General features: G+C 37.1%; 1 long non-coding RNA gene across 1 annotated transcript in view; it reads right to left on the minus strand.

The window, feature by feature from the left end:
* Positions 1-719: 719 nt before the first annotated feature.
* The window catches only part of LOC129502608 (uncharacterized), a 112113-nt gene continuing 100182 nt past the window's right edge, over positions 720-12650 (minus strand). Inside the window, exons 2-3 of the long non-coding RNA XR_008662990.1 lie at positions 1160-1289; positions 720-836 (exon numbers count right to left, since the gene is read on the minus strand). This is a non-coding gene — a long non-coding RNA (uncharacterized LOC129502608). The remainder of the gene's footprint in view (positions 837-1159; positions 1290-12650) is intronic.

The following is a 12650-nucleotide window of genomic DNA, read 5'->3' on the forward strand; positions in this document are numbered from 1 at the left end:
GTGAGATTTGCAGTCACTTCCCAGGACTTAGAGCCCTGTGGCCAAGTGTGTCCCAGGATTTTAGCTCACTGATACCCTACTCTTGGTGCAGTGTGCTTCACAGAAGTATGGCAGACTAGGATATCCGCAGTGAAACAGAGGCCCAGGGCTCTGTCCCCCCAAACATGTAAACCATAGTGTCTTCCACTACATGTAGTTTTGTCTGGATATACCCAGATTGTTCCTAATATACAGGATTTTGCACTTACATCCCTCATGCCCACTTAGAAAAGAGTGGAGCAGGAAAGTTCTAACGAAAGTGGTGAGCTGGCTCTGTGCCCTGCAGTTCACAGAGAAATGAGGAATGGATCTGTCCATCTCCTTCCTCAGCCCAGGCTCTCCTCCTGTCCACCTGCAAAGCATAGAGCCCTTTCTCCTGGAGCACCTACACATACACAGTTGACCCTTAACACAGGGATTATGGGCACCAACCCCCTTTCCCACAGTTCAGAGTCCACATATAAGTTTTGACTCACCAAAAACTATAACTACTAATAGCCTACTGTTGACCTGAAATCTTATCCATAACATGAACAGTCAATTAGCACATGTTTTATATGTTGTATGTAATACATACTAGAGAAAAGAAAATCATACAGAAGAAAAAATCATTTATGGTATTGTTTTTATTGCAAAAAAAAAATCCACATGTAAGTGGCCCCATACCGCTCAATCCCATACTATTCAAAGGTCAACTATATTTTCCTCAGACAAGCTTCATTAGGGCCAGGCCAGGGAGCTCCACATTCACATCTTGTACTTCTAGTTCTCCAGCAGAACTAGTGTTCAACAAATTCCTGTGAGAGATAGGATGTAAGGAATAGGACAATATGATATAGGGGCAAAAAATAGTAGGCACAAAAGCTATGATGTCTGTAGCTTTTACAATCAGCTTCTGGTGGCAGCCATGTAAGTCACCCTTCCAAAACCAAGTGGAAGACTGGTGAGAGATCAAGAGAAAGAAAAAGGAAATTGGGAAAGAACGAGATTTTTATTCTCTTTAATCAAAAAGATCTATTAGATCTATTAGATAAAGAGCAATCTCTTTCTTCATAAACTTGTGAAGATATCAGCAGGACTAAAGACTACTCCCCAACCAGGCCTTGCCCAAAGCACTTACATGACTTACAGTCTTTTCCCAAACATCCTCTTGCTTCTGCATATTCCTTTCCTTGTCTCTTTTGACTTCTCTCCATTTATCATTTAGATCAGTGCCACAGGCAGCTTTCCTCACACAGTAGATATGATTCCTGAAAAGATCAATAGGAATTGGAGCTCTATCAACTGAACCATATGTTGACTTATTTTAGGGAGTCCTAGTTTTCAGGTTTGGCATTCTTCAGCCAAGATCAGTTCTTATCATTTAAGTTGAAAATTTCTCTGCTCCAGAGCATCCATGTTCAGTAATTAATGATCTGCAAACAAAACAGTTGAAAGCTCAGGAGGAGTTCTCTATTTAAAGCAACTACAAGCCGAAACTACACATAAGGCTAAAAATAGAAAATTATCATCCTTCCCATCCTGGATCTTATGGGCAGAACTCAGAAGACTTGGCAGTTGGTGAAGAGGAATTGTGGAAAAGAAAGTAGATGATTCTAAGGAAGGGCAGTGGTGTTGATAACTGATAAATATGAATTCGGGTAAGCCACGAATTATCTATAAAATTCTGTAAGGATGTAAATATCCATGCACTTCCATCATAAGATTCTGATTTAGTAGGCTGGGCCTGGGCCCTGAAATCTGCCTTTTGAAAACATTTCCAAGCAACTCTGATTATAGTCAGAGGACCATACTTTGAGAATAAGTAGAGCAGGGCGTTCTAACACAGTGTTTCTCAAGCTTTAATATCCTACAAATTCTCCCCAGATTTTGCTAAAAGAATCTGATTCCATAAATCTGAATAGATAAGAATTTGCCTTTTGAACAAGATCCACTCTTTTTTAGATCACTAATATAACACACTGGTTTTCAAATTTGGCTGTATAATAGAATCACCAAAAAAGTTTTAAAAAGGTAAAAAGAAGAAGAATAAAAAGATTGATGCCTGAGTACCACCTAATACATACTTTGATTAAATTGGTCTATGATCCTGGTACTCAGGATTTAAAAAAAAAAAAATTCCCAAGTGTAGATTGTAGCTCACAATTTGTCAATCTGACCCACAGTACCTGGCAAGTGATAGACACAGAGAAGCTCCTTGATAAGTATTTTTTTAACTTAGGTCCACTAGGGGTGAGTCTGGGAGCCTGAAGCTGGCAACTGTAAAATTTCCTATGAGAAATGTTCCTAATATCAGCATGCCTATGAGGAGAAACACTATAAACATCCCCAAGGAACTAATATGATAAAGAGAAACTTCTAGAAAATGAGAACAGTTAAATTTCATGAAAATGTTTGGACTTAATCATCTTCAAAATGGTCTAGGGTTCATATCTCCCCATTGGTTCTAATCATCCCTTCCTTCTCAACATTGGACGATTATTCAACAGAAAGGAATCCCCGATTGCAGATACGAATATCACAAGAGCCTGTTTTACACATGAGGATCTACCCTCCAAAAGTGACTTGCCCAGGTGTAGGTGTCTAGAAATGAAAGAATCAAGATTCAAATCCAGTTTCCCTGCCTCCAAATCTCAGACTGGGGGTGCATCCACCTACTAACAGTAAACAACAACCAGCAGAAGCATGCCAGGATAAAAATGGTACATCTGTCTGAAACGTCAGTTAAAGCATTTTGGTATTTTTATATACAAGGAAATACAAATATATTATAATATGAAATGCAAATCTTCTATAATATATGATAACAAGAATTTTTAAATTTGTGGTGATCTGCTTCAGATTATGTTACTAGGCCTCTGGGGTCACTCATGTTTGCTTCTCAGGAAACATGTAAGAAGCACTGCCCTTCTCTGTGTCATTAAAGGGCCATTGAAATGCCAAATAGAGCCCATTATTTGAGCCCATTACTGGAAATCTGTCTGCAAAACTCTGTTCAGATGCAATAATGATTTAGGCAGGTCAGACTTCCCAGAAATGAAGAAAAGTGCTGAAAATAAATAGGAGACAATAAATCTCTTAATGGTGCAAAGGGGAAAAATAAAGCAAATTATGTTTTATCTGGCAAACATATCATGGTCATTTTTTTGTAATCCTCATTTTTCCTTTCTGTAAAAAGCAGTTAGTGCAAAATTGAAGAAAATTTAGATTATAGTTTATAACACAGTGTCCCAGTTGAGCTTAACCCAGGATGTAGAGATTAGCCATTTGCAGAAAACAGTGGGCCAGTGACCACTGTTCGGAATTTATTTGTGAGTTCATAGATGTAAACTGTATGAATTATTAATGGCATAAAGATATTCTCTATGAGAGCCTTGGAGGAAATATTCACAAAGGAGGCAATAGCAAAGAGCAAAAAAAATTTTCCTTTTTTTTTTTCTTTTAATTTGATTTTGTTTAGTCCAATTTCCAGTACAGAGTTCTAGTATGGCTGGGTTGAGAGGGACAACTTGCCCTAACAGCTAATGAGGGTCTCTACCACTCCTGACTCAATCCAGATCTCACAATCTGACCATTCTTGGGCTGGCTCCATGGTACTGGAGATGGAAGAAAAAAATTATACACATGCTTGAAACAATATCTAAATGAAGAAAAAAAAATAAAGGACCTCACAAACGATGATATTTTTAAATAAAGAGTGACCCTACCGACTCTTAAGTGATCCTATCTGTGTTCTAAATGGGATGAATCCAATGGCCAATTTTTCCTCCTAGATGGTGGGAGGAGTGAGGTGAAGTAAAGAGGTGGACAAAGAAAATCTCATGAAAGAAGGAATTCAGAGTAGGGATTTAGATCCTAAGAGCAGAGATGGGAGATACAAAGCTAATGGGCTGTATTTGTTTAGGTGCACTTGTATCCCCTTTCCCACTTTTGTTCTATGCTCTGGCTTTAAGCTCAGAAAAATGAATGGGTCAAGAAATTAAAGAAAGTGTTCACTGAAGAGTATATGAGACTCAGCATAATCAGGATTGCTTTGGAGGCCAGGTCAAGATAACACAGAATTAGGGAGAAGCAAAAGGAGCATTCTCTCTCTCTGACACCACCCTCAAATTGTCAAAATCCACAGCTCAACTTTGAGACATTCAGGTCCTACATTCTTTGTAAAGGGTGACTGTCCCTGGAGGAGCAGTACATTCCCAGAGAAGACAGATGCTAATAAATGATGAGGCCCTTCCGCAAAGAGGCTACAATGGAGAATTCATGGACTGGTTCCTGAACACAAGTGAAAAGCCATTGAAGATTAGAAAAAATCATCGAGGGAACCTTTGAGAACTGGTGACAATAATGAGCATGTGTGTATTATTTTGTAATTTATAAATTATTTTCACAGATCTCATTTGTTTTTAGCATTGATCCTAATAGGTAGAGATGACAAGCATTGTTAGTATCTTTGTTTTGCAGATGAGAAAACTGAGTCTCAGTGTTTAAGAAACCTGCCCAAGGTCATTCATCTGGTAAGTATCAAGGTTAGGAATTCAAAAACAGGACTTCTGGCTCTAAATTCTGTGATTTTTCCACTGGAACATATTACCAGTTGGGAATTGTGACAGTTCAGTTAACCAGTCCTTAAAAAAAAAAAAATTTTTTAACAAAGATGACTTAATATCAGGGAGCTGAGAGGAATTCAGTACTGGGTCTATGTGGAAACAAAGTTGCAAAAAATTATAGAGCTGACTAGAACTTGGGTCCAGATGAGGAGAAAGATGCCATCACAGGATTCCTATGGCCTGCTCACTGAGAGTCCAGGAAGCACTGCCAAGACCAGGTGACTAAGGGAGGGGTGAATGACAAAAGGCTGAGCCACCTTCTGAGCAGAGCAAAAAGGAAGGAGTATGTTGCTGAGATGAACAGAAAATCTCCCTAATTCAGAATGCAGGATATCTTTGTGTTCTTAGGTTGTTTTTTCTTTGGGTGATGAAATTCCTGGGTAGGAAGAGTGTACAGAATGCGATTACATTTTCTTCCTGAATAAGGACAATAATGAATCGCCTTGGCCAAGTGCCTCCTCCTGACCATTGTGCCCATTACATCTTCGGCTTATACTTGAAGGTGCTATAAAAGTGAGGGTGGGATTTAAAAATATGTTGAGAGTAAATATAAAGTTAGTAATTTAAGGAATGATAATTTGGAGAAGGGGGTGGCAAACATTGTCTGGAAAGGGTCAGACAGCAAATACTTTGAGTTTTGTGGGCCATATGGTCTTTATCGCAACTACTCAATTCTGCTACTGGTAGCAGGAAAGCAGCCATAGATAATATGCAGACAAATGAGTCTGGCTGTGTTCCAATAAAACTTTATTTGCAAAAACAGGTGGCAGGGTGGATTGGACCCAAGAGCCCTAGTTTGCCAACTACGAAGTTAGAGAAAAATTGTGTCTACCTAAAGATCTCGTTAGTCTCATGTCTATTCCTGAATAAAGTTGGGCAGGGGGAAGGGATAGAATGCATCACATTAGCTATTTGCTAGCAATTTTTATAAAATTAAAATTTTACTCACTGCCACCATAAGAAATGCATTTCTGTACTTTTTTATATATTACTCTAGAGGACATCGCTTTTCATTATTCCCTATGAAATGTTCCAGGTAAGACTTTCTGACAGTATTTGGTATTAGGATACAATTTTTTCCCACCATAAACTTGTGTGTTTCTTTCTATCAGAGGAATCAAATATTTATCACACATCCTTCTTCATCCTCGCTAGAAAGGTTTGAATAGAATTTTACGTTGAATTCAATAATTTTATGACTTTTATGGTTGGCATATTCTTCTTGTTTCTATCTTAAAGAATGCACACACACACAATTATTTCTATTGCATTGTGTTTTTGTTTTTTTTTTTAAATCTACCTCAGGCAGCACAGGTGGCTCAGCGGTTTACCACTGCCTTTGGCCCAGGGCCTGATCCTGGGAGACCCGGGATCGAGTCCCATGTCCAGGTCCCCACATGGAGACTGCTTCTCCCTCTGCCTCTGTCTCTCTCTCCTCTCTCTCATGAATAAATAAATAAAATCTTTTTTAAAAAAAAATCTACTTCAAATTTTTGTAAAAAAGAAATGAAGCTCAAATAACACATATTATTACAGAGCAATACTCACAATGCCAAATAAAGAGATAGAGCCAACTGGTAAATGAACCAAATTTTTCACCCAACTTGATAAATCAAGGCTTGTCAGAAGACCTAAGAAGAAGAATATGGTGAGAAAAAAAAATTCCTATATATTTTAGACATTTCGAATTTCAAGTAATTGAAAAGTATAGTATTGGCTCTGGACTAGACAAAGATTAGTAAAATGGACAAATGAGTTTGGAAACAGATGCAAAAATGAATAGAAACTTGGTTATGACAGAGAAAGTGACTGATTCCTCCTGTCAGAAAAAAAATTAGTTTCCTACCTTAGTCAATACATATAATTAATTCCTAATAAATTAAAAACTAAATGTGGAAAATGAAAGTAGAAGTTTTAAGTTTACAAATATATATCTTTGCAACATCTTGGTAGGGAAAGATTTCTTAACCAAAATGTTATAAAAGTATGAATCACAAAGGGAAATATTGACATTGACTGCATTGATATTTCAAACTTTTCTCCATCAAAAATACTATAAATGAAATGGGAGATATCACAGAATAGAAGATTAAAGGAAGAGATTTGCAGCCCATTATCAGATAAAGGATTAGTAGCCAGAATATATAAAAAAGATTTGACAAAGCAATTAAAATAAAGAAATAAACAAATCAGTCACCTTAATGGGGGGGACCAAAAAAAGATATAGAATTCATAGAAAAGAAAAAAATGATGAACATTAAACATAGGAAATTAAATTCAATCTTACTATTAATCAGAAAAACATAAAATGAAACGTAACATTTTTATTGACAATTTTCAACACTTATAACACCACACTCTGCCAAGACAGTGAGAAATGAGAATGTATACTTTGATAGTGGAGGTATATACTGATGCAAACACTGTATGTTTAAAAATTTCTAGATGCTTGGAAATCTCTAGCAAAGTAGAAAATATATAGATATCCAAAGGCCAAAAATTTCACCTGTAGCTCAACCCTAGAGTAGTGTGGTTCTGAAAGTTTGTTACAAATTCAAACTCTTGGGCTCACCTACATCTGTTGAATCAGAAACTGTAGGACAAACATCTGTGCTGTCACAGCCACATTAGCTACTTCTGATGCACACTAATGTGTGAGAGTCACTGTGCTAGAGAAATCCCCATATCTGTGCTCCTGCATGAAGGCTCATTAAAGCATTGCATGTAATCACAAAAATGTATAATCTGTCCAATGGTCCTCTGAGGGAAATGGTTACATAAACTCTGATTTATTGTTTCTATAAAATGTTTAACAGCTATTAAATGAATAAACTAGTTCTCTATATCACTATGGATAAAATTCAAAAACAAAATTGGATGAAAAAATCAAATGACAAAAGATTTCACAATATGATAGTATTCATGCAAATTTTTAAAATTCAAAAAAAGAGAAGTATATTATTTATATCTTTTTAATTTATTGTTAAGTACTAAAACCTGTACAGAAATGTCACACCAGCATCAGGAGGACAGTTGTTTCTGGAAAGGAAAGGGGAGACATTAATGAGGCAAGGAGAAGTTTAAGGATATCTAAAATACTTTATCTCTTATGAAAATCCTAAAGAGGGATGCCTGCGTGGCTCAGCAGTTAAGCATCTGCCTTTGGCTCAGAGTGTAATCCTGGTCCCAGCATCAAGTCCCACACTGGACTCCCTGCAAGGAGCCTACTTCTCCCTCTGCCTATATCTCTGCTTCTCTCTTTCTGTGTCTGTCATGAATAAATAAATTCTTTTTTTTAATTTTTTTTAATTTTTATTTATTTATGATAGTCACAGAGAGAGAAAGAGAGAGAGGCAGAGACATAGGCAGAAGGAGAAGCAGGCTCCATGCACCGGGAGCCCGATGTGGGATTCGATCCCGGGTCTCCAGGATCGCGCCCTGGGCCAAAGGCAGGCGCCAAACTGCTGCGCCCCTCAGGGATCCCTCTTTTTTTTTTTATAAAAAAAAGATAATTCTAAAGAGTAAATGGAAAAATGATAATATCATTTAAAATTGGGTAAGTAATGCATAGATGTCTCCTGTATTATATATTGTACTTTTTATATTTTTGAAATGCTCTCCAATTTTTACAAATATTATAAAGAAATAATAGCCCAGTGTGTGTGTGTGTGTGTGTGTGTGTGTGTGTGTGTTGCGTGTGTGTGTGTGTGTGTGTTGGGGGGGTACTGTGATATAGGCAAATATTTTCTTAGATACTGATAATACCTCTTTTTATGAATCTCATGGATCTTAAATATCAACAGAGGAAACTACCTAAAATCCCAATTCCATAGTTTATAGAAATTCTAAATAAAAAGATACATAGTTTATTCAATTTTCATTTCTTTCTCTTTTTGCTTTTTATGGAAAATCTCTATTATATATAAACTTATACCTCAAGATTCAAGTTAGACATGATTCTAAATGGCTTATTATAGAAAATTTAAATAGACCAACTATATACTCTGAAGCAACAGATATGAAGAAAAGTGATCCTTAAAATAGATAAAAGAATTAGAAACTCTATATGTGGAGTGGCAGGACACCCAGTTCATGTATAAAATACCAATCAATAGTCTGTTGTTCCAAAGACACTCAATGGCAGTGAAGACCTCTACATACTGCTACTTACTTGTAGGATATTCCCAACAAAATAGAAGGCCTTCCATATGGGAAGCTCATTTAAAGACCCCAAGTCAACCAACCTCCCCAACAAAAATCAATTTATTTTTGTTAAATCGGTTTTATTGTGGTATCATATAGTAAATTCACCAATTTTACTGTAAAGTTTGATGAGTTTTGAGTGTTCTATATGGTCATAAAACCACTACCACAATAAAAATATAGAACATTTCCATCACTCCCCCAAATTTCTCCCATATTCCTTTGTAGTCAAATTTCTCCACAGTCACTGGCTCCTGGCAACTGCTAATCTGCTTTTATCACTAGAGTTCTGCCTTTTCAAAAATTTCCTCTCAATGGAATTACATGGAATGTACTTTTCGGTCCCACTTCTTTCACTTAACATAGTGCTATTAATATTCACCAGTGTTGTTCCTCCATGTATCAGTAGTTCGTTCTTTTTGTTTGTTTCTGAGGAATATCCCACTGTGTGGATACACAATTTAAAAACAATTTAAAATGCTTTAGTCTTAAATATGAACGTATCAGCCAACACTTAGGGATCCAAGAAAGAGAAAGCAAAAATTCAAGAATCCAAGAAAGAGAAAGCAAAAATTCACTACGCAGAAGAATCAGACTCCCACATAAAAAAAGAAACCACAGTGAATAAAAAGAGGGGGACACATAGAGAACACAAATAAGTAGGGGACAAGGAAAAAAATTCAAAAGGATTTTAATTAATATTAACAAAGAGATATGTGAGATTTTTTTCTAAGAAAGGAAGAGAATACTATGAGGAAGGAACAATTTAGAAAGAAATAGCTCTTAGAATAAAAAATACCAATAAAAAATTGAAAAGCAAGAAGTCAGGTAAAGTGAAAAAACTTTTCCAAAATTTCCAGATAAAGTGAAATGCAGGGGAAATGAGATTTAAGGATTTATTGAAGAGATCTAATAACCAATTAATATGAACCCCAAGAGAATATGAAAAAATCAAAAAGGAAAATTATCACAGGAAAATTCCATGGAAAGTCACAGAATTGAGGAATGCAAATGTCTAGACTGAAAAAGAGTCATTTGAATGCCCAGCACAATGAATGAAAAACCCCTCACCATCACACATCACTATGAAATTTTAGCACACTGCGGGTATGCTCTTTTAGAGTATACCTGAGAAACCTCCAAAAAAGAAAGAGTCAGATTTAATACAAAGGGTCAAAAACATGAAAGACATCAGACTTCTCATTTGCAGTGTTGCCTTCAAAATTCGGAGAGAAATGGAAATTATGAACCAAGCATTCTAAGCCAACCAAACCATTAGCCAACTGCAGATTAGAATGAATAAATGCAAGTAAACAGAAAGTTATGTGAACATGTTCTCTTTTTCAGTAAACCTATTAAGGACTGTACTCTAGCAATGAAATAAAGGGGAAGAAAGAAGTATGAATCCAAGAAAGAGAAAGCAAAAATTCACTAAGAAGAATCAGAACCAAATTCTGAGGGTAAAATCATAAAACAGAAGTAGTCCAGACTGGAGAAGAAGAACTGAGGAGTCTAGAAGAGAAGACCTTAGTAGAAAAGGAGATTTGATAGAATAATTGATATGATGAACATTTGAAAATAATTAAAATTTGTGGCTAGCAAATTATGCAAGTAAAAAAAAATTGACCCAATTAGAAACTCCAAGGAAAACAAATGTTTTATAAGAAAAAGATGAAATCCTGATACACTATTTGGCTCAGCAGTCAACAATATTTACAAATCAAGATGACACAATCATTAATTGAGATTTAAATAAAAACAGATATAACTGCATTGGGGGGTACACATCTAAAATGTCATCTATCATCAGGAAATCAGTTACTATTTGTGCAAAATAGATAAGACATCAAGCTATATATATCAAGCTTTCTAAGTGTCTTCTGGTTACCTGATCCCCGAACTCTCCCATTTCTGATCCATCTTTTTTTTTTTTTATGATAGTCACACACACACAGAGAGAGAGAGAGAGAGAGAGAGAGAGAGGCAGAGACACAGGCAGAGGGATAAGCAGGCTCCATGCACCGGGAGCCCGATGTGGGTCTCCAGGATCGTGCCCTGGGCCAAAGTCAGGCGCCAAACCACTGCACCACCCAGGGATCCCTCTGATCCATCTTATACAAAATCACCTGACTAACTTTCCTAAAATATTACTTTGATTTTTTTTACACCCCCGCTCAAACATCTTCACTCTGTCTAGAGAACAAAGCTCAACCTTTGTGATGGTTTATTTTATGTGTCAACTTGACGAGGCCACATGCTGTCCACATATCTGGCTAAACATGATTTCTAAGTGTATCTGTCAGATGTTTCCAGAAAATATTAGCATTTTAAAATATAGACTGAGTAAAGCAAACTGCTCTCCCCAGTCTGGTTAAGCACCATTCAGTCCATTGAGGACACAAATAGACCAAAAAGGCAAAGGAAAAGTGTATTCTTTCTCTTTATATCTGCCTAACTATTGAGCTGGGACAGTAGTCTTCTCCCACTCTAAGACTGAAACATACCCTCTGGTTCTCAGGCCTTCAGGCTCAGACTGGAACTATACCACCAGCTTTCTGAGAGCTCCAGCTTGCAGACAACAGATCATGGAACTTATCAACCTCTATAATCATGTGAGCCAATTCCTTCCCATAAATCTGGAGAACTCTAATATAAGCTCCTTAGCATATTATTCAAATGTCCTGTGTAAACCAGCCCTTTTATAAATATGAACCAGTTACCATTCACCAACATACTTTGTGCTTTACACTCTCTTTATGTCACACCTTGGATGTGCAGATGCTTCTATCCCCAAATCTCCTTAGTCTTCCTACCTTGTAGGATCCTACCTTAGTCTTCAAAGATGCTTCAACAAGCTCTATCTCCACTGGCATCTTCAGTCACAGAGGCAGAAATTATTTCTCCTTAGCTGAACATCAGCTTAGTTTCTGTTTGCACCTCATCACCCCTCCTGGCTGATTCTCTGCTTTCCTCTGCCCTACTCAGTACCACTGACTGCATCCCAGCTTCCCATATAGTTCTTCCCTGTCCCTTTTAGCTCTAATGCTATGTCTGACAGTAGCTGTAACCAGCCATAGCCACAGTACCCAAATGGTGGCCTCTCTTCATGGTTCCAACTCTCCTTGGGTTCTATTAATTCCAGTTTCCCATCATCCTTTAAGCCCTATAGGGACAATGGCTACTCACTATTCCTACAGTCTTTTCCATTCATTTTTGCTTAACCCTGTGTCTATGTAAACAGACTCATCATTAAATTCAGGAGCATGTGAACTAGAAAGCAACTATCAATATACCAGTAAGAAGGAAAGGGAGCTAGATGAACCATCTGGAGTGAATTCTGGGGCCCAACAGGACTCCAGCCCATACAACACTCATCTCATCGCCTCCTATCATAATGAACGTGTGGTTTACTTGCAGATTATGGGTTTTCTGGATAGGAACATCATGCTTGATTCATCTTTGTTATCTAGGTGCCTAGTATGTAATAGATATTCAATAAATTGGGAAGTAAATGAATCATGATGCGCCCACTCAATCCACTCTGCAAAGATTTGTTCATTAGCAGTTCCTACATGGGAGAAGATTTTCATATGACCTTTCTATTCTTAAATGTCATTCTGATTAGGATTATTGAGGGGACACAGTCCTGACAACAGTGAACAAAGCAGGGAAATAGAGGATTCTGAAGAAGAGAGCACTTTGAACCAGAGATGTGTGGACCCAGAAGCATTTCAAGATTGGCATCATGTCTTGAACTAGTTTTCAAAGGAATCAGACTTGGCCAAACCCAAAGAGAATTTT

This window comes from Nyctereutes procyonoides, unplaced genomic scaffold (genome assembly GCF_905146905.1).
Source record: "Nyctereutes procyonoides isolate TBG_1078 unplaced genomic scaffold, NYPRO_anot_genome, whole genome shotgun sequence".
Classification (NCBI taxonomy): Eukaryota; Metazoa; Chordata; class Mammalia; order Carnivora; family Canidae; genus Nyctereutes; species Nyctereutes procyonoides.